Source organism: Talpa occidentalis, unplaced genomic scaffold, assembly GCF_014898055.3.
Source record: "Talpa occidentalis isolate TD23 unplaced genomic scaffold, MPIMG_talOcc4v2.1 talOcc4.5, whole genome shotgun sequence".
NCBI classification, from domain to species: domain Eukaryota; kingdom Metazoa; phylum Chordata; class Mammalia; order Eulipotyphla; family Talpidae; genus Talpa; species Talpa occidentalis.
This window is the reverse complement of record NW_023604861.1, coordinates 95,728,027-95,751,461: the sequence shown is the minus strand read 5'-3', so window position 1 is coordinate 95,751,461 and position 23,435 is coordinate 95,728,027. Positions and strand designations below refer to the sequence as shown.

At 45.2% G+C, this 23,435-nt stretch overlaps 1 long non-coding RNA gene across 1 annotated transcript; it reads right to left on the bottom strand.

Annotated features, from left to right (window-relative positions):
- Nucleotides 1-19,110: 19,110 nt before the first annotated feature.
- On the bottom strand, nucleotides 19,111-21,855 carry LOC129146973 (uncharacterized). Its single transcript, XR_008554398.1, has 3 exons — nucleotides 21,720-21,855; nucleotides 21,090-21,282; nucleotides 19,111-20,987 (listed from the first exon to the last, which is right to left on the bottom strand). It is a non-coding gene; the product is annotated as an uncharacterized LOC129146973 (long non-coding RNA).
- Between the last annotated feature and the right edge of the window lie 1,580 nt (nucleotides 21,856-23,435).

Here is a 23,435-nt window from a genome sequence, read left to right as displayed (position 1 = left end):
ACTGATGAAAGACAGGAAACTCACTGTTTTCCTATGATCCTCGGGGCTCCCCTGGGCTCTATCTACCCACTGCCATTGCCAGGGGCATTTGCATGCGGGCCCCTTGGGAGGTCCTGCACCTTCAGGGCTGAGATAAAACACCAGCTGCAGACTGATCTCACCCGACAGAGCCATCAGGTCACCCTCTCAAAATGAGGTTCCCTGCTCAGCTCCTGGGGCTGCTGATGCTCTGGACCCCAGGTAAGGCTGAGGGGAGGTGAGAATGGAGCCCAGGGTGGGGAAACTGAGCTCTGGGGCCCTCTGCTCCCCATGTGTTTTCCGTTTCTGTGTTAGGTGTGTGTGCTTTGTCTTTAAGAGAAAGTGGTGCTGAGATCTGTGACTACTTGAAGCATCTGTACCCTGACTAGAGAGTGCAGGCAAAGTTTTGGGGTCTCTTCCCACAGGTTATTTATTGTGAGCTCATGGATTTGGTGTACATTATATACCTCAAATATTGATAGTAAAACAAAGCAGTATTTTAGCCTAATTGAGTAACAGACTTGAAATAATGAAAATGACGGATAATACTTGTCTTTACTTGTCACTTTTCTCTCCTTTCTTCAGGATCCAGTGGGGAGGTTGTCCTGACACAGACCCCACACTCCCTGCCTGTCGTCCCTGGGGAGCAGGTCTCCCTCTCCTGCAGGGCCAGTCAGAGCCTCATTCATAGTGATGGAAACACCTATTTGTATTGGTTCCAGCAGAAGCCAGGCCAGTCTCCAAGATGCCTGATCTATGCTGTGTCCAACAGAGACCCTGGGGTCCCAGACAGGTTCAGTGGCAGCGGGTCAGGCACAGATTTCACCCTGAAGATCAGCAGGGTGGAGACTGAGGATGTTGGAATCTATTACTGCTTTCTGGGTACACATACTCCTCCCACAGTGGTTGAGCCCTGAAGAAAAACCTCCCTCATGGCCTGGATAGATGCCCACACAATTGACTTTTGTCTCATGAGCAGTCAGAGAAGACCCTGAGTGTGTGTAAGAGGAAGGTGTGGAGAGCTCTGGACCATGAGTGTCTCAGTCCACCAGAGACACCAGCTGTGAAGCCCTGTCAGTGCACAGCGTGCGCCTGAACCAAGAGCAGGATTGTGGGTGGCCTGGAACTGGGAACAGCCCCTTATGGTGAAAGGGACAGCTGCTTGGATGCTCCCTGCCTGGCCTGCATTGGTCAGTGACATGTAGTCATCCTCATAACCACACAATAACAGACATTTTGCCAGAAAAGGAAAAACTAATGGAATTTATCAGTTTTGTATGATTTCTATAGCATAAATTTGGTAATTTTGTTAAATTGGTATTTTGCCATATTCTCAATTTCCTACTCCTTCATTACTTAAACTATCATCTCCACTCATATGATTGGGAAAACATTCTGCAAACCTATTCTTAGTCATAACATAATGACAACACTTACACAAAATTTTTCTTTTTTGAGTATTCAAATAACATGATAATTCATAGCAAATATTAGATTTCCCATTTCTTTTTTAAAAGATTTATTTATTTATGCATGCAAGAACTCAGGTACAAGCCAGAGGTGTGGGGGGTGAGAGGATTCACCAGAGACAGAGCAGGGAACAGAACAGGCACATTGACTGAAATACACTGCTAAGGGGAGCAGCGGGCAAGTCAGGAGAGGTCTGCTGTGCTATGTGGGTTGCTCCCTGGCCGGGGATTGAACTCCCGCTGCAGAGACTGTGGATAGCTTCATAGGTTGTGTTTTAACCCCTTGCACCAGCCAGGAGCCCAAGATTTCATATTTCAAGAACATATTTATCTCTAGACCAGTGAAAGCTACTGTGTGGAGATCAGCTCCATGGATATCAATCTGTTCCTGGGAAAAGGAGACTTTCTCCCAGGGAATGTGCAGCTGGAACTAGGGGTGGAAAATGAGGCTTCTGTGACTATTTTAGGGTGCAATTCAGGTCTCCCAGCCTAGGGGCATTGAAATGCAGAATCTATAATCCCCATTTTGTATCACTGCCCCAGAGGTTGCCTATATCAGGTCCATTTACTAAAGCAGGGGGAAGAGTGACAAGGACAACTTCCTTTCCTGTCCAGATTATCATAGGACACACAGGGATCACCTCTCATCCTCAGAAGGAATATTCTGTGTTGATTATCAGACTCAGTTATCTCCTCCTTCATCTACTTACAAGACTCAAACTTCTCTTTGCAGTTTACTTCCTTTTACAACCACCTTTGGGATTAATGGGACCAGGATCCTGTAATGACACTTTTTATGCCAAAAAGGATTTCAGTGCATGATTATTAGGTCTTTATGATTCTGTTTCCAGTGGACTTATCTCCTTTTCATAATAATTTTTGGTGTGCAATTAAAACGCTTGAAATGTAAATTAATGTCATATTGAAAAACAGTTTTGTTAAAGGGTTTTACAATTTGACCAAAAATCCTGGCCAGTTTTGATCAAAAACTGTTTTTCTATATCACACATATTATATCCCAAACACAGTGAAAATTTACCTTATAAGAAGGGACATTTCTATACAGAAGGCATCTTTGCATACAATAGTTTCAGGTTAGAGAACATCCATGGGAAAATTTGAGTCATGGGCCTGATTACACAAACCCAAATGTCAAGAAGATCGATGAAGTCTCAGCAATTTGTAAGGTACATCTGTGTGTGTGTGTGTGTGTGTGTACGTGCCTGTGGGCAGAGAGAGAGTTTTGATAGGTTTTCAAACATGTTATTTCTACCTGCATTCAATTATGAATTAAATATTCCAAAAACCTCCCAATCTGCAGTTCCTTTTAGTACCAAAGCTTGAAAAAAGGCTAATTCTGACTAGGTGCTCTGGTCTGATGTGGATCAGACTCAGCAAGTCCACTGCCTCACACACTGATCCCCTCCTGTCCCCATCTAGACCACCACTATAGGGCTTTGCAGCCTCTTTGTAATTACAATAAATGGCCATTATTTCACAGTTCATACCAAAAATGTTTATAGTTAGAGTCAACATGATATTTGTAACTCACGTCAACATGGTTTTCATTTATGAAATGAATGTTTTTATCTGTGAAAATATGGAGCTGTCTTGAGGTGAATGGAATTCATGGAATTCCTTTTCTAATAACAAAGAATTGAACTCTTTCTCTTGAATGCTTTTTTCCCCCATAGAATGTCAGGAAAAGTCACAACTGTCATGTGAGCAGCAGTTTTATGTGAGCAAAGAAGACAAAATCTGGGGCTGCTTCTTGCAGTTCCTTATATTCTTATCAGTTGCTCCACCCCAAAATGCCATAATTTTAGCATTTTCCCTGGGGCTATCTGTCCTCACCAGCAACCCTTCCAGGGGGCACTCCCTGTAACAATCTTGGCTTTACCCACCTGTAACAGCTTAAGTGCTGCATTTAAGCATTATAAAGTTTAAATTCTGTGGTAACCAATGATAAGTTAGAGCAATCAGGCCTTCAAAAAAATAGGGAAGGGGGCTTTTTTACAGAAATAGATTTTCTTTGCAGCATGTAAATATCTCTTACAAAATAGCAACCAGTGCCAAACTTTCAGGGCCCCTCCTATGAAGTAATCCTCTGCCAAAAAGAACTTAGAGGAACAATAGGAGCAGACTCTGAGCCCATGGATAAAGTTCTGAATCTACTCCACACGCTGACATTTGTAAAGTCTCTACTCCCATGTCTAAGCCAAAGAGATATCAGGCTCTGAAGACTACAAATCGCAGCATGCCATGAGCCAAGTATCCTGAATGGGCAGCTGCTCAGAAGGAGGGAGGTGGATATCTACCTGGAGGAGGAAGGAACGAGGAAGAGATCACATGGGGACACTTAGAGAAGAGATATTTGAGTGGACACACATGGAGGAGTGACATGTGGGTGAGTGACACGTGAAGAGTCTGCTCCTGGGACTTAAGTGCTTTGCAGAGATAATGGCATCTGTTGTAGTGACATCATGGTGGATTACATCATGCATTTTGAATTTGGGGCTCTCCTTCAGTCCAAGCTCTCTGGCACCTGCCTAACTCCTTTCTGAGGTTCCCCACCAGAAGCTTCCTTAGACTTGTGGCAACTGGCCTGCTTTGGGTTGAGCCTGTTTCACTAGGCATTTGCCCACAGGAAAATGGGTAATTTTCAGAGTTTGTTATTATTTGAAATCTTTCTTCTCTCTCTGTCTCTGATCATGGAAAGGTCTTACACACTAAGAGTCTGCTGTCTTTGCCTCTGTGCACATAGATGACCAACTCTTTGAAGGTGCACCCTTTAACATTAGGAGGCCCCTGCTAGGCAGTGTTGAACAATTGCAAGAACATATTTTGGGACTGACGGATGTTTGTTCCCCTTCAAAAATCAATGCCAATTTAAAATTCTGTATAAGATTACCCATCAGAACCCAGGTAAATATTTTTTTAAGAAGTAAACACAGGAAATTGCCCACTAGAAGACACAAAATAATTGAAATTCTTAAAAAGTTTATCAGGGATCCTTGCCAACAGAATCCAACAAAGCATCCATAAGACAATTCGCCATGACCAAGTAGGATTTATTCCAGGGACACAAGGATGGTTCAACATCCGAAAGTCAATCAATGTAATCCAACACATCAACAAAAAGAAATATAAAATCCATATGATAATATCCATAGATGCTGAGAAAGCATTTGACAAAATACAATTCCCATTTATGATAAGGGCCGTTGAAACTCTCGGGATACAAGGAACATAACTCAACATCATAAAGGCCATATATGACAAGCCCAGAGCCAATATCATTCTCAATGGTGAAAAGCTGAAAGCATTCCCATTAAGATCTGGAACAAGACAAGGATGTCCACTCTTACCACTGCTTTTCAACATTATACTGAAAGTCCTAGCCAGAGCAAAGACAAGAGAAAGACATACAAGGAATACAAAAAGGCAAGGAAGAAGTCAAACTATCACTATTTGCAGACAATATGATAATATATATAGAGTACCCCAAAAACTCCACAGAAAAACTAATTCAACAAATCAATCAGTTTAGTAAAGTGGCAGGATACAAAATCAACACACAAAAAATCAGTAGCCTTCCTATACACAAACAATAAATCTAAAGAAGAAGAAATCAAGGCAACCTTTTCTTTTATTATTGAAACAAAAAAAAAATTAAATACTTGGGAAGAAACCTAACAAAAGAAGTAAAGGACCTATACAAAGAAAACTATAAAGCACTGTTAACAGAAATAGAAGTAGACACAAAGAAATGGAAAGACATCCCCTGCTCATGGATTGGATGAATTAACATTATCAAAATGGCCATCCTACCAAAAGCAATCTACAGATTCAATGCTATTCCTATTAAAATTTCATTGTCATTCTTCAAAGAAATAGAAAAAATATTGATGAAATTCACATGGAGCCACCAAAAACCCCAAATAGCCAAAACCCTCCTGGAAAAAAAGACAAGTGAATGGAGTCATCACTTTCCCAGATTTCAAACGATATACTACAAAGCCATAATATTCAAAACTGCATGATATTGGAACAAAAGCAGACACACAGACCAATGGAACCGAATAGAAAATCCAGAAATAAAACCAAAGATTTATGGTCAACTAATCTTTGACAAAGTAGCAAAGAATATGCATTGGAGCAAAGAAAGTTTGTTCAATAAATGGTGCTGGGAAAACTGGGTCGCTACATGCAAAAGAATGAAACTTGACTACTACCAAACACCATGCACAAAAACCAACTCATAATGAATTAAAGAACTAGACATAAGGCCTGAAACCACAAAATGTGTAGAAGGAAATATAGATGAAAAACTACATGATATGCACCTCAAAGACATCTTTAAAGACACATCACCCAAAGCAGTGATAGTGAAGGCAAAGATAAACAGCTGGGACTACATCAAATTAAAGAGCTTCTGCACAGCAAAAGAGAAAATAACAAAAACAAAGAGAAACCCCACCGACTGGGAGAAAATTTTTGCATACAACACTAAGATAAAGGACTGATCACAAAAATCTACAAAGAGCTGATGAGACTGAACAACAACAAAGAAAATAATCCAGTCCAAAAATGGACAGAAGAGCTAAAAAGAAACTTCTCCAAAGAGGAAATGCAAATGGCCAATAGGCATATGAAAAAATGTTCAACATCACTTGTAATCAGGGAAATGCAATTCAGAACTACCATGAGATACCATCTTACACCAGTGAGAATGGCACATATTAAAAAAACTAGCAACAACAAATGTTGGCGAGGGTGTGGAGAAAAAGGAACTCTCCTGCACTGCTGGTGGGAGTGCAAACTGGTCCAACCATTATGGAAAGCTGTGTGGAGATTCCTCAACCTACTAAAGATAGAGCTTCCACATGATCCAGCAATTCCACTCCTAGGTATTTACCCAAAGGCACCGAAACATTAAATCCAAAGGGCACCTGCACCCCTATGTTTATAGCGCACTATTGACAATAGCTAAACTTTGGAAACAACCCAAATGCCCAAAAGTAGATGACTGGATCAAGAAGATGTGGTACATATACACCATGGAATATTACTCAGCATTCAAAAAAGATAAACACATGCAATTTGCGGCAACATGGATGGAGCTGGAAGGGATCATGCTCAGCAAAATAAGCCAAAAGAAAAAGAAAAATACTGGATGGTCTCACTCATAGCAGGAATCTAGAAAACCTAAATAAGGGACCAGGAAAAAGAATAACTATAAGAAAGAAAAAATCAAAATCAACAACAACTATAAACCAGAGACACACTATGGGGTGTTGAGTGGGGAAAGAAGGGGTGGGGTTAAAATAAGGAGGGTGCAATTGTATGGGGAATATAAAAATTAAAAAAATTTTAAAAAAAAGTGAAATAGTACCGGGAAAAAAAATTTATCAGGGAGAATAAAATAATTGCAGGTATAAGATAAGGGAGGGAAAAAGAAGTGAGGAACAGTAGGGGGGTTAAACATAGGAGATAGTTACATAAACTTTGACTGTATAAAAAATTTCTCATGGGCCTCCCCAATAGTTGAGTGCTGGGCTGCAAAGCTGCCCATAGTCTCTGCAGCGCCGGCTCGAACCCCGGCTGCTGGTAAGGGTCCCACATGGCACACAGACCCCTCCTGCTGCACCCGCTGCTCCCCTCAGCAGTGCATTTCGTCAGTCTGCCTGTTCTGTTCCCCGCTCTGGCTCTGGTGAATTCTCTCACCCTCCTGCGCTTCTGACAGTACCCAGTGCTTGTATAAATAAATAAATCAATCTTAAAAAAAAAATTTCTTCTTGTAATTAAATTCTAGATCCAGGAATATTATAAACAATGACAGAAAAGACAAAGAGCTGTAATCACACATTCTTCAATTAAGAATATTTAAAATCCTATTTTCAGAATTGTGTCTCAACTGCATTAATATTGGTGGCAATTAGTGTCACAGCAAGTGGTTAGAATTAGCTCAGAGCTCCTGGTCTATTAGACTTTGGTACCAGCTTAGTGTTAGTAAATGATGTTCATTTGTCATATATTTGGCTCAGTTTAACCATTCATTCTTGGATACTACCATGTTTTAATAAATCCCATCAATTTTCCCTTTCTGCAGACTATCAACAACCCAGGCATAAATGGCTATTTCAACCAACAGTAATCAGATTGTAATATAATCCAGAAAATAGTTTTTCTGGAATAGGATTATGATGTGGGTCCACAAGCAAGGTACATTTGAAGGTGTGTCCACCAGGGTCAGGACATGGAGAGGTTTTATGGGGTAATGCAGGCGTGGTGTCAGTTTATGCCATTTGCTTGAAAACTATTTTTTGGTTCTAAAGTCCATTTTACCTCTATGTTTGGCTGAGTGAGCCTGCAGGGTGCAGTTATTAGTAACAAACAGCCAATATAACTTGTTTTGTTCACAGGACCAATAAGGAAAAACAAAAGAAAAGAGGAAACTGACCAGCCAGGCTACAATAGCTGTTCACCCACATCTCATCACAGCAGGAGAGACAGGTGGAGCCTGCTGATTCAAAGACTCCAAGGCTTCCAGAATCATTGTCATTTAAAAAGGAACATAAATTACTTACAACAGGTTTGCATTTAAGCATCTTTAAGGAGAACTAAAGTGTGGAAAAATAGGTAAAGACTGGATTAGTAAGTAAAGATACTAAAGAAAGCTGGAATCAGAAGAATGCTGACATCACTTTATATGAAATTCATAGTCAGGAAAGATCAAGCTGCTGTGACAGATGTCAGAAGGGCTCTGACTTGGTTGGGGGAAGATATCGACTTGAAAGAGCTTGAAAGAGCATCTAAAGTGTTTGAAATGTGCTGAATTTCATCCACCTAATGAATCTATGAAGCTCTTATTCAGTTACATATAAGATTTCTGCTCTTTATTCCGTATGACTTTTATCACAATTAAAACAACAACGTACAAACCCCACAATCTCTAAAAAACATAGAAAAGACAAAATCACTCAATGTTTATGGAATTCAACCCTATTAAAAAGAAGTATAAATTTGATATCTGAGCAAGTTCTAGAACTGGTACAAGAAACTGCATCAGGTAGACAGCATAGATTCCTTTCCATACACAGACAGATTTTTTTTACATTCTCAGAGAAGAGCCCCACCCTCCCTTTGGCTCTCTGCACCCTACTGCCCCACCTGGGGACTTGCATGTGGGTCCCTGGGGAGGACCTTCCCTGGCAGGGCTGAGATAAAAGGTCAGCTCAGGTCTTGCTTTGACTTATCAGGGCTCTCAGGTCAGCTTTTCAAAATAGGTTCCCTGCTCAGCTCCTGGGCTGCTGATGTTCTGGGTCCCTGGTAAGCTCAGAAAGGAGGGTGAGCTTTGGGGTACCTGCTCCCTGGTGTCTCAGTGCACATGCAGATGTGTACTGTGACTTCGTGGTCAGTATGAGAACTGGAAGAATCAAGTACCTGTCTTCTGGTGACATAGAAGAGGGGGCATGTTGTATGCAGGTGTTAAAAGTCATTCCGGATTATGGAAATTTTTTAAAGTGGGAATTTTAGGATGTTGATAAAAGTAAAAATAATTTAGTCTGAAGTATGTAAGAAAGGAAAATGGCTCATAAGATATGTACATCATCTTGCATTTTTCTCACTCTTACAGGTTCCAGTGGGGATGTTATCCTCCTGACCCAGACTCCCCTCTTCCTTACCGTCACCCTGGGAGTGTCGGCCTCCATCTCCTGCAGGGCCAGTAGCCCCTTGTACATAGATTAGAAACACCTATTTGCATTGGCTCCAGCAGTACCCAGGCCAGTCTCCAAGGCGCCTGTTGTGTGTGGTTTCCCACAGGGCCTCTGGGGTCCCAGACAGGTTCAGTGGCAGCGGGTCAGGCACAGATTTCACCCTAAGATCAGCAGGGTGGAGGCTGAGGACCTGGGAGTCTATGACTGCCAGCAAAGTACATATTATCCTCCCACAGTGGTTCAGCTCTGAACAAAAACCTGCCTCCTGGGTGACCAGCTGTCAACTGGGAGCAGGCGGGAGTTCTCAGGGTAAGCAGAAGACTTAGGAGAACTCAGGGCTCCTGATCATGAGTCCCCACTGTACCTCAGACACCACCTTTCCCAGCCTCCTCCGCTGAGCAGCCTCGTCCAGACAGAAACCACAAAAGGATTTGTTCCTACCTTACTAAACGTCGGGGTAACAGCCCTGGTATTTGATTTGAAACCATCTTTGCTGTTACAAGTGCTCATTGCTCCAGATTCAGAGCTCTGACTTCACTGCTTTCTTGAAATTTCATATACCCATCTTCACTTCAAAATGCTTTCTGAGTTTCTTTTTGTTACATTTTTAAATCTAATTTCATAGTGTCTATTTATTTCCAAATATTAAAGAATTTTTTGGATAAATTTATCACTCATATTGAATATAATTCTTTAAAAATTGTATAGAATGTACTTTGTATGATTTGAACGTGTTTAATTTTGGTGTCCTGTAATGAGGCCCACAGTGTGTCCTGTCTTGGCATATGTTTCACAGGATGGAAATGACTGTTGTTCACTGGAGCCTCCCTGGTGTCAGCTAAGTGCAGGTTTGATTATGTTGGCAGCTCCTGTGACTGCAGAGGCCCCAGGGGCAGGACTACTTGCACCCCAGGCTGGGCCAGCTGCAGAGCCCATTGCTTTCTAGTCCCCATTCAAAGCTGGCTCTTCACATCCTCTGCTTCAGGAGCCAGGCCTGGCCTACACAAGGAGTGTGCTGTGTCCGGAAGACAAGAGGCCTGGCCATTTCTCTAAAGAAGAAGACACACGTTCAACACAGGGAAAGGGATGTCCCACCTGTTACGGGCCCCGAGAGCTCTCTCCCTACTATGCTTGTAAACCAGCCTGAGGGTAGAGTGAGGGCAGCTCCCAGGGCCAGATGAGCTGTGAGACTGTGGCTGCCTGGCTCCAGGCATCCGGGAAGAACTCCCAGGTCATGTGCAGAATGTTTGTTTCTCTTGATGCAATTTCAGGACAGGTATCAGGTCAGGAGGCTCTAAGATTTGCAATGATCATTTCTCTGTATGTTTCTACTTTTCACCTGGTCCTTCTGTCAGCACCACACTAGGGTGTAGGCAAGTCAAATTCTTATCACAATCTTTCTCCTGTGGCAAGTGCTGGCCCAGAGTTGTTCTGTACTTGAATTTAATGTGAAGTTTTCATACAGAGAATAGCAATTCAGTGTCTCTCTCCTTTCCTTACCCACTCCATCACGACCCACGACTCTCAGTATTAGGGCTTTTCTCCTCCTGTTATCAATAAATGGTTATTCACATTTCATACACAAAATTTTTAGCAAAATTCAAAATTTTGTTTGATATTTAGTAAACATGTATCTCATTGGCGAATGGATCATTTTTATACGTGGAAATATATACCTGTCTTGAAGTCAATGTAATGCATTGAATTATTTTTCAGTAGCAAAGAATGGCAAGTTTTCCCCTAAATGCTTTTTTCCCTAGTGTTAGGATCTCAGGCACTAGTTCACAGTTGTCATGTGAGCAGCAATTTTACATGAGCAAATAATACAACTTAGATCCCAAATAATCCTGTGCCAGTGGTAGCAGAGAAGGGAGCTGCACAGGAATAAATAAGTGTAAACTGTTGAAATAATAACATAAGAATTGTTAAATTGATTAAAAATCAGGCAATGGAATAGAATGTGGAGCTGAGAGACTACTGATCTATGGGGACCAGGGAGGCCTCTGGGTTCTGTTTCAGATGCATCTGAGCCAGGAGGAGGCAGCAGTGACCATGTGACTGAACATAAACTGCAAAATGCAGGGATTTTGCAAAATCCACTCTATGGAAAAGGCAAATTCTCCCCTGCACTTTTTTTTCCCCCATGAGTCATGGAAAGAGTCATGTGTCACTTGCTTACATTCTCCAGCACAGGGAGCCATCATAGCAGAGAAGGAGGATTGAGAAGCTCTAGGTCTACTTGGTGAGAAAATGTGGCCAAGAATAAGCTGTCCTGATCACTAATCAGAGAATTACAGTAAATACTTTCAATACTCTTCTGCTCTTCTTATATCTGCTGCCTCCTCATGACATTCCCATCTAGAGAGAGGGAAACTCACTTTGCCACAGCCCTCCACAAACTTGGTACAAACTCTGTGTTAAAAATAAGTTCAGAGCCTCCTTGGTGGACAAGGTGTTAAGACAAAACCTATGAAGCTGTCTGCAGCCACTGCAGCACAAGTTCGATCCCTGGCCAGAGAGCTACCCACATGGTGCAGCAGACCTCTCCTTTCTTGCCTGCTGCTCCCCTCAACAGTGTATTTCAGTCAATCTGCCTGTTCTGTTCCCCACTCTGTCTCTGGTGAATCCCGTCCACCCAACCCCACACCTCTGACCTGCACCCCAGCTCTTGTATGCATAAATAAATAAATCTTTAAAAAATAGTAAGTTCATTGTCACAATGATATTTATGAATATTAATGTAAAACAGCAACCTAACATAATGAACACAAACCACAAGCAGATCTATATAGTTAAAATAGACTTCATTAAAATGAGAGACTTGCTCCTAGTTGTAACAGCGATGTTTTAAGTGCTGACTTAACACTGTGGTTCTCACCTGTGCATCTTACCTGTAGCCCTAGAGCTGCTCTGGACTGTGTCTGGAGGAGGGACAAGGCTGGGGTGACAGATCTAGACCAGGATCCTCGCCTGGTCTAGATCTACTTTCACCTGGTTCTGAAAGTAGATCCTAGTCCTGCCCCAGCCCACCATTGTGCCTGCAGGCTCCTCCTGCTCCACCTTCTCTCTCCAACCCCAGCTTTGGTCTCTCAAGTGATCACAGGACCTGGTCAGGGCAGCCTTGTCACAAATAGGATGGCCAGTCCTGCTCACCTGTTTTGTCCTTTTCTTCTACTAGGTGACCAGTTTATTGAGAAGAGGAATCATTTTGTGTTACTGCAGAGTCTGCTCTGGGACCCTTAACATTAGTTTCAACATTACCCAAAACAGGGAAAGTCTCAGCCCTGACTGAGTGGGGCCCCATAGAAAATCCTATAAGTTGCTGCAGCACAGATCAGCCATTAGAGGTCACCAAACCCCCAAGTAAACACAAGACTCAAACCCCTGAAAGAAATACTGAGAAAGAGGGAGCCCCTAAGGTAGGATGGTCTCTGGCTGGACTGGGAGCCTGGGGGACTCCAGTGCTGAGTGGGAGCAAACCTGCCAGTGCCTGTGCTCAGTGTCTGGGAGCATCTTTGCACTCCCCTCTGTGGACTGTGTCCCCACAAGCATTCCCAAATTCTCTGTGTATGATCAGCCTCAGAGGAAACTTGATAGGTGGACCCAGCTTTGCTCCTTTTCCTCCAACTCTGGTTCTGCTGAGGAAAAGGGTTCAGGCTTTACCCCAGGCTTATTTGCCTCATAATCAGACATTTATTTGAAAGTGAACTCTTGGCCTGTTTTGTGTCCTGATCATAAATAAATCTTACCTTAATGATCTACAGGTTTGGCATTGCTATTTGGGGATCTCCATGTTCATTTCCCACTTAAGTACCAGTGGGGAGGACACTGAGTGTGTCCTGATTTGGGCTCACTCAGTGTCCCATGAGAGAGTCATTTTCGCTTGCAGAGTCATCCCAGCCTGAAATCTGCAAAAACCAGCTCCCAGGCTACTGCTCCTTGGTGCTGCCCCTGGTCATGGTAGTTGTCAGGGACGAGGGCTGTGGGTCTTGACAGAAGACTCCCCATTAGCTGCCAAGACACCCTCATCCTCTCCCCTGTCTGGTCCTAAATTCCCCCACCTGTCCCTCCTGTCCTGGTGCTACTCTGGTTTCAGGAAACTTCTCAGGGAAGTAGGCCTGGATAGCTGAGCAATCTCATCCCCTTTCTTCTTTACCCTCCTGGTCCCCTTGCCTGCCCCTCTGCGCCAGAACGCATTTTCCCTAAATCACTCAGTGGCTCAGTGTGTCTGGACCCACCTCCTGTTCTGATTCTCCCTCCAGGTCATCCTGCCTCACTACAGGCTGTAGGCATCTCCCTTTCAAGACCCTGGAGTGTCTCCCCATCTTGCCCTCTGCTGTTGGGAGGTGGTACCCCTTCTAGGAATCCTGTGCAGGAGGGTGGGGATGGGAACAGGACACACAGGAGGATGCGCTCAGAGGCTGCACAGGGGACAGACACTGCATTTGGGCAGTGTCCTGGCAACATGAGAAGTGAAGAGAGCTGGGCAGGGAGACCTCCTCACCCTGAGACTAGAGATGCTGCCTCCTGGGACGCGGAGATGGTGATGGGGAAAACTGCAGGTGCAGGGACACAGTAGACTCCAGGGATCACTGAAGAACGGTCTGGGAGGACCTCAGTTTAGAAGGGAGCACCTGGGGGAGAAGGATGAAGGATGTGAGCTACAGTCCAGGGAGACCCGGGCTAGTGCTCGGGTCTGTTGAAGACACACCACTGGGGAGTGAGGAGACTGTCAGATGTGGGGGGGAGAACACCCCTAACTTTGGGATGAGGTGGATGTGGTGGGACAAGGCCTCAGATGTGGGGGGACACAAGGCCTAGCTGGAGATGACATCAGCAGGGAGGACGGTCAGTGTTTGTGTTCTTATTTGCAACTCAGGACACCCACAATCTTATAACCTTTCTACCTCAATGCATTTCTCTCTGGAAGTGAAGACAATTTCTCAACCAGTAATATCAGGGAGTCACAACATAGAAGTAGCCTCTCATGCTCCAAAGTTCAAATAAAGAAGTTTCTAAAATTTCTTTTAGTGCCTTTCTTTATAGGTCTGTACTTCATGGAGACTAAGAGTAAAGCATGCCATAGATAGACAAGAAGAACATTATACTCTTAGGAGTGTAGATGATTCTGTCTTGTCATCCCCATTGAGAAATACCTTCTCTGCAGGCAAGTTCACTCTACCCTGTGGGGACCTGGTGAGCAGGGAGTCCCTGCCTCTGTGCTACTGAGATCAGCCCCTGCAGCTGTGCCCACTGCCCTGCCCATGCTCATTTGCATGTTCCCAGAGCACAGCCCCTCCCTCCACACTATTCATAGTCTGTCCCAGACCCTGAGGGTCAGTCCAGGCAGGACCCAGCATGGACATGAGGGCCCCTGCTCAGCTCCTCAGCCTCCTGCTGCTCTGGCTCCCAGGTGAAGAAGGAAACACCAGGAGTTGTTCAGCCCTGGGAAGTCCTCTGATGACAGGATGACATTGTGGGTGTGTTTTGTCTTTCCATTTCAGGGGCCAGGTCTGACATCCAGTTGAACCAATCTCCACCCTCAGTATCTGCATCTGGAGGAGACAAAGTCACCATCTCCTGCCGGGGCAGTCAGAGTGTTAGCAATGATTTACACTGGGGTCCCATCCCGCTTCAGTGGCAGTGGGTCTGGGACAGATTTCACTCTCACCATCAGCAGCCTGGAGCCTGAAGATGCTGCCACTTACTACTGTCAGCGAAGTTATAATTGGTGTCCCACAGTGACACAAGCCTGGGCCAAAACCACCCAGGGAGCAGCTGCTCCTCCTGGGGCTCCATCTGCTGAGAGCTGCTCTCACATGCAGCTTAGTGGTAGGTGATTGGAGATTTCTGGTCAAAGGGGTTCCCTTCTTTCCAACACTGAACATCCCATATCAGACTAGAACTATTATGTTAATGAACCTCCATCGCCTCTTCTCAAACCCACATTCCATAATTAATAAGGGGGCTTACTCTTGGCCTTGTATATTCTAAGGACAGTTTAGAATAAGGACAATGACAAGGACATATACTCACCTTTGCACCATCACAAAGAGTAGGATCACTGCCTTAACATTTCTCTGTGTTGCATCTGTTATCCCACCCACTCCTAAAACCCAAACTTCACTGCTGTTTAAAGTTCCCTTTTCCAGAATCCCCTTAGATGGAATCACAGCCTGTTTCAGATTGGCTTCTGCACTTAAATGAGCATTTCATTTGTGTCCATGTCATTTCAGGACATATTAGTTTATTCTTAGTCTGTGTCGATTAATATTCCATTGTCTGGATGTGTCTCCATTAATTTATACATTTCACATCTACTGAAGGACACCTTGCAGGCTTCCAATTTTGGTGTTTAGGAATAAAGTGCTGTAAACACTGTGTGCTGCTTGTATGTGAACATCTGGCTAAACCCTTTTGGGAAAATACCAGAGAGTCCAATCACTGCTGGACTAGATGTTAAGTGTATGTTTAATGTTGTAAGAAACCAGCAAACAGTGATCCAAAGTGACTACACCAGCTTGAAATCCCACCAGTGGTGTGTGGCTGAGTCCCTGTGGCAGGAGGAGGGGGCCGCAGGAAACAATCGCTGTGTAAAAGGAAATGTATAGACAATGTCAGGAAATGTCCTAATATAAATCCTGATATAAATCAGTCCTAACATAAATCAGGCAATGGGATAGAGAGTGTGGCGCTGAGAGACTGCTGCTCTGTTGGGGTCAGGAAATCCTTCCTCATCCCTCATCTGGACCATGGCCACACCCTCCTCCAAGGCCACCAGTCTCTCCCCTGGCCACCCCCAATGTAGTCTCCACTCAGCACCACAGGATCTTTGTTAATGTGCCTCATGTTTCTCTGTTCAACTCTTCCCACATTCCTCTTCATCCAGAGTAAGAATCCAAGGCCTTGCAATGCTCCCGGGGTCAGCTGACCTGCCCCTCCCTGTTCTTCCCCACCTTTCTCCTAACACCATGACCTGCAGGGCCTGTAAGGAGGCCACTGCTTAAGCCTGACCACGTGGGGGGACTCACAGTCCTGCCGCAATGGGAGACTGAACATCGGGGCCAGCAGGACACACAGCACCAGGTCTGCTGGCTCCCTGCTGGCGCCACCCTTAACTGAGAGCTGGCACGATGGGGCCACAGGGACACGAGGGAGGAAGGTGGGCGCTAGTGACACACAGGGCGATAGAGTGAGTGTTTTCTTAAACCTACCACCTGGGATTTTCACTGTTTAAGTACACAGAACTTATTTACTCTTCCTGTTCACACTTGCTATTTAATGCAATGCCTGTTTTGGGTTCTGCTAATGATATCTAAATATTTGGCAAATCATCTGACAATCCTGTTTTTTTAAAGATTTATTTATTTATACAAGAACTGGGGTATAGGCCAAAGATGTGAAAGGGTGAGAGAATTCACCAGAGACAGAGCAGGGAGCAGAACAGGCAGAAGAACCGAAGCACACTGCTGAGGGGAGAAGCGGGCTAGACAGGAGAGATCTGTGGGTCCATGTGGAATGTGGGAATCTCCCTGGCCCGCCAGGAATTGAACCGCGTTGCAGAGGCTATGGACTGCTTCACAGCACGACGCTCAATCCCTGCTGTGCCACCTGGTGGGCCCCTGTTCTTATAATCTTGGGTAAAATATTTTAATCATGGAATGGGCAACAACACTTTATGTATGAAAGTTATTTATTTATTTATTTTTACTGTGACATGATCTGTTCAAAATGCATGCCTAGAGTTTCATAACTGATGTAGGCCAAGTGTTGTGTAAGTCAGAAAAGTAAGAAATTATAGTCTATTTCATACATTTTTAAAAACAGTTTTTTAGTTGGAGCCATTAACAATTTTAACCTAAACTTAATTAAATAATTAAAAACATTATTCACAAGTGTAAGATGGACCATGATCTTATTCAAGAGTAAATACAGAAAAAGGATCTGGAAAACATTCACAAACACACTTCCCTGCCCTCCCCAACATACACACAGGTTTTCATAAATTCATCACAGGGCCCTAAAGCAGCCATGGTCCAGCTGTCAACGAGCTGCACTATCCTGCATGTCACAGTTTGTTCACACATGGAAGATCCTCAGCTCCGCATAGGAGGGTGATGCTTGAATGGACATGTTTAGATGCACTTGGAAACAAAGACACTAAAGATGAAAGAACATTCTCTGTGTCACAAGAGCTGGCCACACAGATGACACAGGACACGGGACACAGACAGGCGTCCCCGAGTGCTGGGGACACGGTTCCTGTCTTTGCAGCCACCTCAGGGACTGAGGCTCCTTGACCTGTCACACGCAGTGCAGGCTGGCTCTCTCCATCCACGCCCCTCCCTGCTGTCCTCTCTGCAACCACAGGCTCAGTCCCAGTGGTCCAGGACTAATTCAGGATTGGTGGTTAAACTTACCCAAGTTCCCATCCAGGAACATGCTCTTTAATGATGAAAGAATCTCTGACTTTGTTGGGGTAGTGGGTGAGCATCAAAGACACACGATGCTCCTCATCTCATCCCGTTCATAGCTCTGCACCAGCGAACAGATCCAACTCTCCCTGTGGGGACACCTTCCACCCTACTCTCCTCCACACTTCATGCTATACACTCCCTCATTCCCTTAAGGAAGATCAGTCTACACTGTATGAGCTCCAAACTCAGTGCAGTGTCTCCCTTCACCTTCCTCTACACAGTCTCCTTACTCTACCTGGGTCCCAACTCCCTGCTCCAGCACCAAGAGCTGCTGTCTCAACACCTGGAGGATATTTGGTGACTGATGAACATGCAGATGGAGGAACACAGTAGACCCCAGGGATCACCAGGAGTTGGTCTGGGAGGACGTCAGCTCAGAAGGGAGCACCTGGGGAAGGAGGATGAAGGACGTGAGTGACAGTCCAGGGAGACCGGGCCATGCGCTTGGGTCTGTGTGATGACACAGCGCTGGGGAGGGAGGAGACTGTCAGATATGGGGGAGAACACCCTGAGCTTGGTGCTGAGGCAGACGTGGTGGGACAGGGCCTCAGACAGTGCAGAGACACAAGGCTTAGCTAGAGATGAGGTCAGCAGGGAGGATGCTCAGTATCTGGGCTCTCACAACTCCTGACAGCCACACTCTGCATTGTCCTCCCAACTACTGCATCTGTTTGGCAGTGATGATAATTTTCACTCCAGCAATATCAGAGAACCAGAGTGAAAAGGAAACCTCACTAGCTTTAAGAACATACCCACATGAAAATTAAAACACAATTTCTCTGAGTGTTACATTTGAAAGGATCTGTATTACATGGAGAATAGAAAGTGAAGCTTGTCCTAAATATTGAGATCAAAGACACTCCACTCACAGGTTAGTAACTGATTCTGTCCTGTGTTCTTCAGGCAAAAATGCTTTCTCTGCAAGAAAATGATCAGCCCCTGCAGCTGTGCTCACCTCCCGCCCCTGCTCATTTGCATGTTCCCAGAGCACAGCCCCTCTCTGCATTATATTATAGTCTGTCACAGCACCAGAAGGTCAGTCCAGGCAGGACCCAGCGTGGACATGAGGGCCCCCGCTCAGATCTTCAGCCTCCTGCTGCTGTGGCTCCCAGGTGAGAAGTTGCTCAGCCCTGGCTGGGCAGGACCCCTGGCCCTCAAGGAAGCCCTCTGATGACAGGATGACAGTGTGGGTATATTTTCTGTTTCCATCCCAGGGGCCAAGTGTGACATCCAGATGAGCCAGTCTCCACCCTCCGTGTCTGCATCTCCGGGAGACAGAGTCACCATCTCCTGCCGGGCCAGTCAGAGTGTTGGCAGTTATCTAAACTGGTATCAGCAGAAACCAGGCAAAGCTCCTAAGCCCCTGATCTATGGTGCATCCAATTTGCACCCCGGGGTCCCATCCCGCTTCAGTGGCAGTGGGTCTGGGACAGATTTCACTCTCACCATCAGCAGCGTGGAGCCTGAAGATGTGGCCACTTACTTCTGTCATCAGTGGAATAGTAAACCTCCCACAGTGACACAAGCCTGAACAAAAACCACCCAGGGAGCAGCTGTGTGAGGCTGGGCAGCCCAGCTACTTTCCAGCTGCTTCTATCTTCTGAGAGCACATCTCAGATGGAGTCTCACTTCGAAGGACTGAAGGGTCTGGTAGAAGGAGCAGGTGGCTCTTTGTCCCTAACTCTCTTTCCCTCCTAGTCCAGCAGCACAGAGAAAACAATGTCTCTGTGGATTCAATAAAGACAGAGCTGATGACACCTGAGCTGTCTGCCTATGACCTGATGAGGTCATACAGTGGTAGGGAGCCACTGTAGTTTGAGTAAGAAGTTTTTAAAATAAAATACACACACACACACACACACAGATGATTAAGTTTCCTAGAAATTGAGCATAATTATTTTCCCATAACACCCTCCTCCCAAGCTGACCTCATCTCCCCAGCAGGTGTACAGATGTTCCAGCTGAAGACACTGATCCCACAGACTAGAAGGGGACCTGCCCCGGCTCCTGCACAAGCTAAGGGTTTGCAGTTGACAAGGGCATGTGCCCCCATGACAGTGTCCACAGAGCAGCTTCACTGTTTCAAATTCCTTCATGCTCCACCTCTTAATCCCTCCATAGCTTTTGAGGTCATTACTGTCCCCACTGTGTCCCCTTCCCCTGAATGTCCTTCAGATAGTCACATGCATGCACATTTTTCAGTCTGATTTCTGCCCTTAAAATTAACTTTCTTCCGTGCCTTTTTTTTTTTTGTCTAATCAGGAATCACAAATTAAATTATCAGCAGCACACAGTCACCCCCTAGGATGCCTGACTATGGACAGTGACCCCTCCTCACATCGTCACCTGTCATGATGATGTGACATCGGGGACTCCCTCAAATATCGTGGTGAGGATCATTTAGTGTTGAGCAATGATCCATTGTCTGGATGAGCAACAGTTTATTTATATATTCACCACCCCATGGAGGATACCTGACTCTCCCAAATTCTTAATTTATGAATAAAGTCCCATAAGCTCTGAGGTCGGGTGTAATGTGGATGTTTAACCCTTTGGGGGAAATGCGAAGGAGTCCAGTTGCTGGATGACATGCAGGAATGTGCTTATCTTGTAGGAAACCAGCACCCTGTGGTCCAAAGTGATGGCACCAATTTGCGTTCCCACAGTGATGTGTGAGGCAGTCCCTGGAGTCACATCTCAGTGGCAGATGATGTTGTGATGAAGTGTCACTGTTCTAGAGTCAGGCATCCCAGAGGGGTTACCGTGGGGGCTACTGTGGATGTCCTTTGTATTTCCAGATGATGTGACATGTGGCCCATCTCTTCACTTGCTTATGAGTCGACTGTGTATCACCTTGGGTGAGGGGTCTGCTAAGGACATTGCCCCAATTTTTATTGAGGTGTTTGTTCTAAGAATTGTCTGTGTATTTCAAATAATAGCGCCATCCCTGATATGTCTTTTGCAATTTTTCTCCCTATTCTTTCTTGTCTAGAATTGTTTTTACAGAGAGAGGTAGAGGTTAAATTACAATCATTTCATGGTCTGGGGCCATGTGTTCAGGGAAGCAAACACCTGACATGGGGTTCTCTGTCGCTGTCCAGGACATGAGAGCACATCATCACTGAGTGGGTAAATTGCCTGCTATTGTGGTCCTCAGAACTCTTTAGAAAGCCCAGGGCAGGGCGCTTAAGCTCTACCCTCTGCTGCACCTCTCCAGTTGACTCTCCAGAACTGCAGGTGTGATGGACAGGAGTGAATCCTCTCCTCCTTCAGAGATCTATGAAGACCTTTTATTGACAATTCTAAGGAGACATAAAGAGAAAAGGGGCTGTGGTAAATGTGCTTCCAGTAGAGATGGCCATACGGGAGGTGACAACTAGCACCCCAATGTAAAAAAGCATCACCTGCACAGTGGGGTCCTGTCTCTTCACATTGTCCAGTGTCAGTTTCAAAGGTGAGGATGGGAAGCGAGGAGCAGTCGCTGTCACTGTCTGTCCTCTGTCAGGGACCGTGGTCAGGACTGGAGACGCAGGGGTCTCCTCCCTCGGGACCTCATGCGGGTCACTCTCCACCTGTGTCCTCTCCATCACCTGTGGCCTGTGTGCACGACCAGATTCAGACGTGGTCAGGCATGTGTTATTTTCATGTTTGTTTGCTTATTGTCATACATACATCCACGCACACACATATACAGTTTCTTATTTACTTAGTTCCATTCCCCCAAGAACTCTTTCCCTTCAGAAATTTCTGAAATTAATCTATTATGACTACAGTGTGTAAGGATGACAGAGTTCAACAGACTTTAACAACTGGCTGCCCTAATTGGCATTCACTGAGATACATTTTTTTTTACTCTTTCTTCTTAAACAAGTCTATTTGGTCTCTCTAAGAGAGAAAGTTTATTCTCCTTGCCAGGGTCTTCTGACTTAAATATACTTATGGAATTCAGTGTACTAGGTCCTTCTATCTGAGTTAAACTGTTAACCTGATAACAGCAGATACAAAGGACACGGACCCTCACATCCATCCTGTACCTTGAGACGCTGCTCATCAGTCCAGAGGAGGAGCTGAGTCGCCAAGATCACCCGGGAGAAGCCAAGAAGGTGGTCACTCACTGACCTGAGGGAGACCTGGACACGTCTCTGCGTGGTCAGAGGCAGTGCCTGAGCATATGCTATTTGAAGAGAAGCAGGAATTGAAGCTTGTATTGTATTGTGCACAAAACAAATAAACTTGCAGAATCTGATCTTTCCTGTCTTGGGGATACACAAATGTTTCTTTCAGTTTACATGAGACTGACGAAAGACAGAACACTCACTGTGTTCCTGTGAAACCCTCAGGGCTCCCCTGGGCTCTCTCCACCCCACTGCCCCTAGCAGGGCATTTGCATGCGGGTCCCTAGGGAGGACCTGCACCTTCAGGACTGACATAAAACATCAGCTGCAGAATGATCTCACCCGACAGGGCCATCAGGTCACCCTCTCAAAATGAGGTTCCCTGCTCAGCTCCTGGGGCTGCTGATGCTCTGGACCCCAGGTAAGGCAGAGGGGTGAGAATGGAGCCCAGGGTGGGGAACCTGAACTCTGGGGTCCTCTGCCCCCATGTGTATTCCGTCTCTGTGTTAGGTGTGTATGTCTTGTCCTTAAGAGAAAGTGGTGCTAAGTCTGTTACTATGTGAAGCATCTGTACCCTGGGGACACTGTCTAGAGAGGGCAGGCAAAGTTTTGGGGTCTCTTTCCACGGGCTATTTATTGTGAGCTCATGGTTTGTTGTACAATTATGTACCTCAAATATTGATAGTAAACAAAGCAGTATTTTAGCCTAAATGAATAACAAAATGGAATTAATAAAAATGACTGATAATACTTGTCTTTACTTGTCACTTTTCTCTCCTTTCTTCAGGATCCAGTGGGGAGGTTGTCCTGACACAGACCCCACACTCCCTGCCTGTCGTCCCTGGGGAGCAGGTCTCCCTCTCCTGCAGGGCCAGTCAGAGCCTCATTCATAGTGATGGAAACACCTATTTGTATTGGTTCCAGCAGAAGCCAGGCCAGTCTCCAAGATGCCTGATCTATGCTGTGTCCAACAGAGACCCTGGGGTCCCAGACAGGTTCATTGGCAGCGGGTCAGGCACAGATTTCACCCTGAAGATCAGCAGGGTGGAGACTGAGGATGTTGGAATCTATTACTGCTTTCAGGGTACACATACTCCTCCCACAGTGGTTGAGCCCCGAACAAAAACCTCCCTCATGGCCTGGACCAGATGCCCACATGTTTGACTTTTGTCTCATGAGCAGTCAGAGAGGACTCTGAGTGTGTAAGAGAAAGGTGGTAGAGACCTCTGGACCGTGAGTGTCTCAGCCCACTGGAGACACCAGCTGTGAAGCCCTGTCAGTGCACAGCATTGACCTGGAACAGGGCAGGGAGCATAGGGGGCCTGGAACTGGGAACAGCCCCTTATGGTGAAAGGGACAACTGCTTGGATGCTCCCTGCCTGGCCTGCATTGGTCAGTGACATGTAGTCAGCCTCATAACCACACATGACACAGACATTTTGCAATAAAGACAAACATAATGGAATTTATCAGATTGTTGTGATTTCTATAACATAATTTTTGGTAATTTTGTTAAATTGGTATTTTGCCATATAATCAATTTCCTGCTTCGTCATTACATAAATTATCATCTCCACTCATATGGTTGGAAAAACATGCTGCAAAGCTATTCTCAGTCATAACACGATGACAACA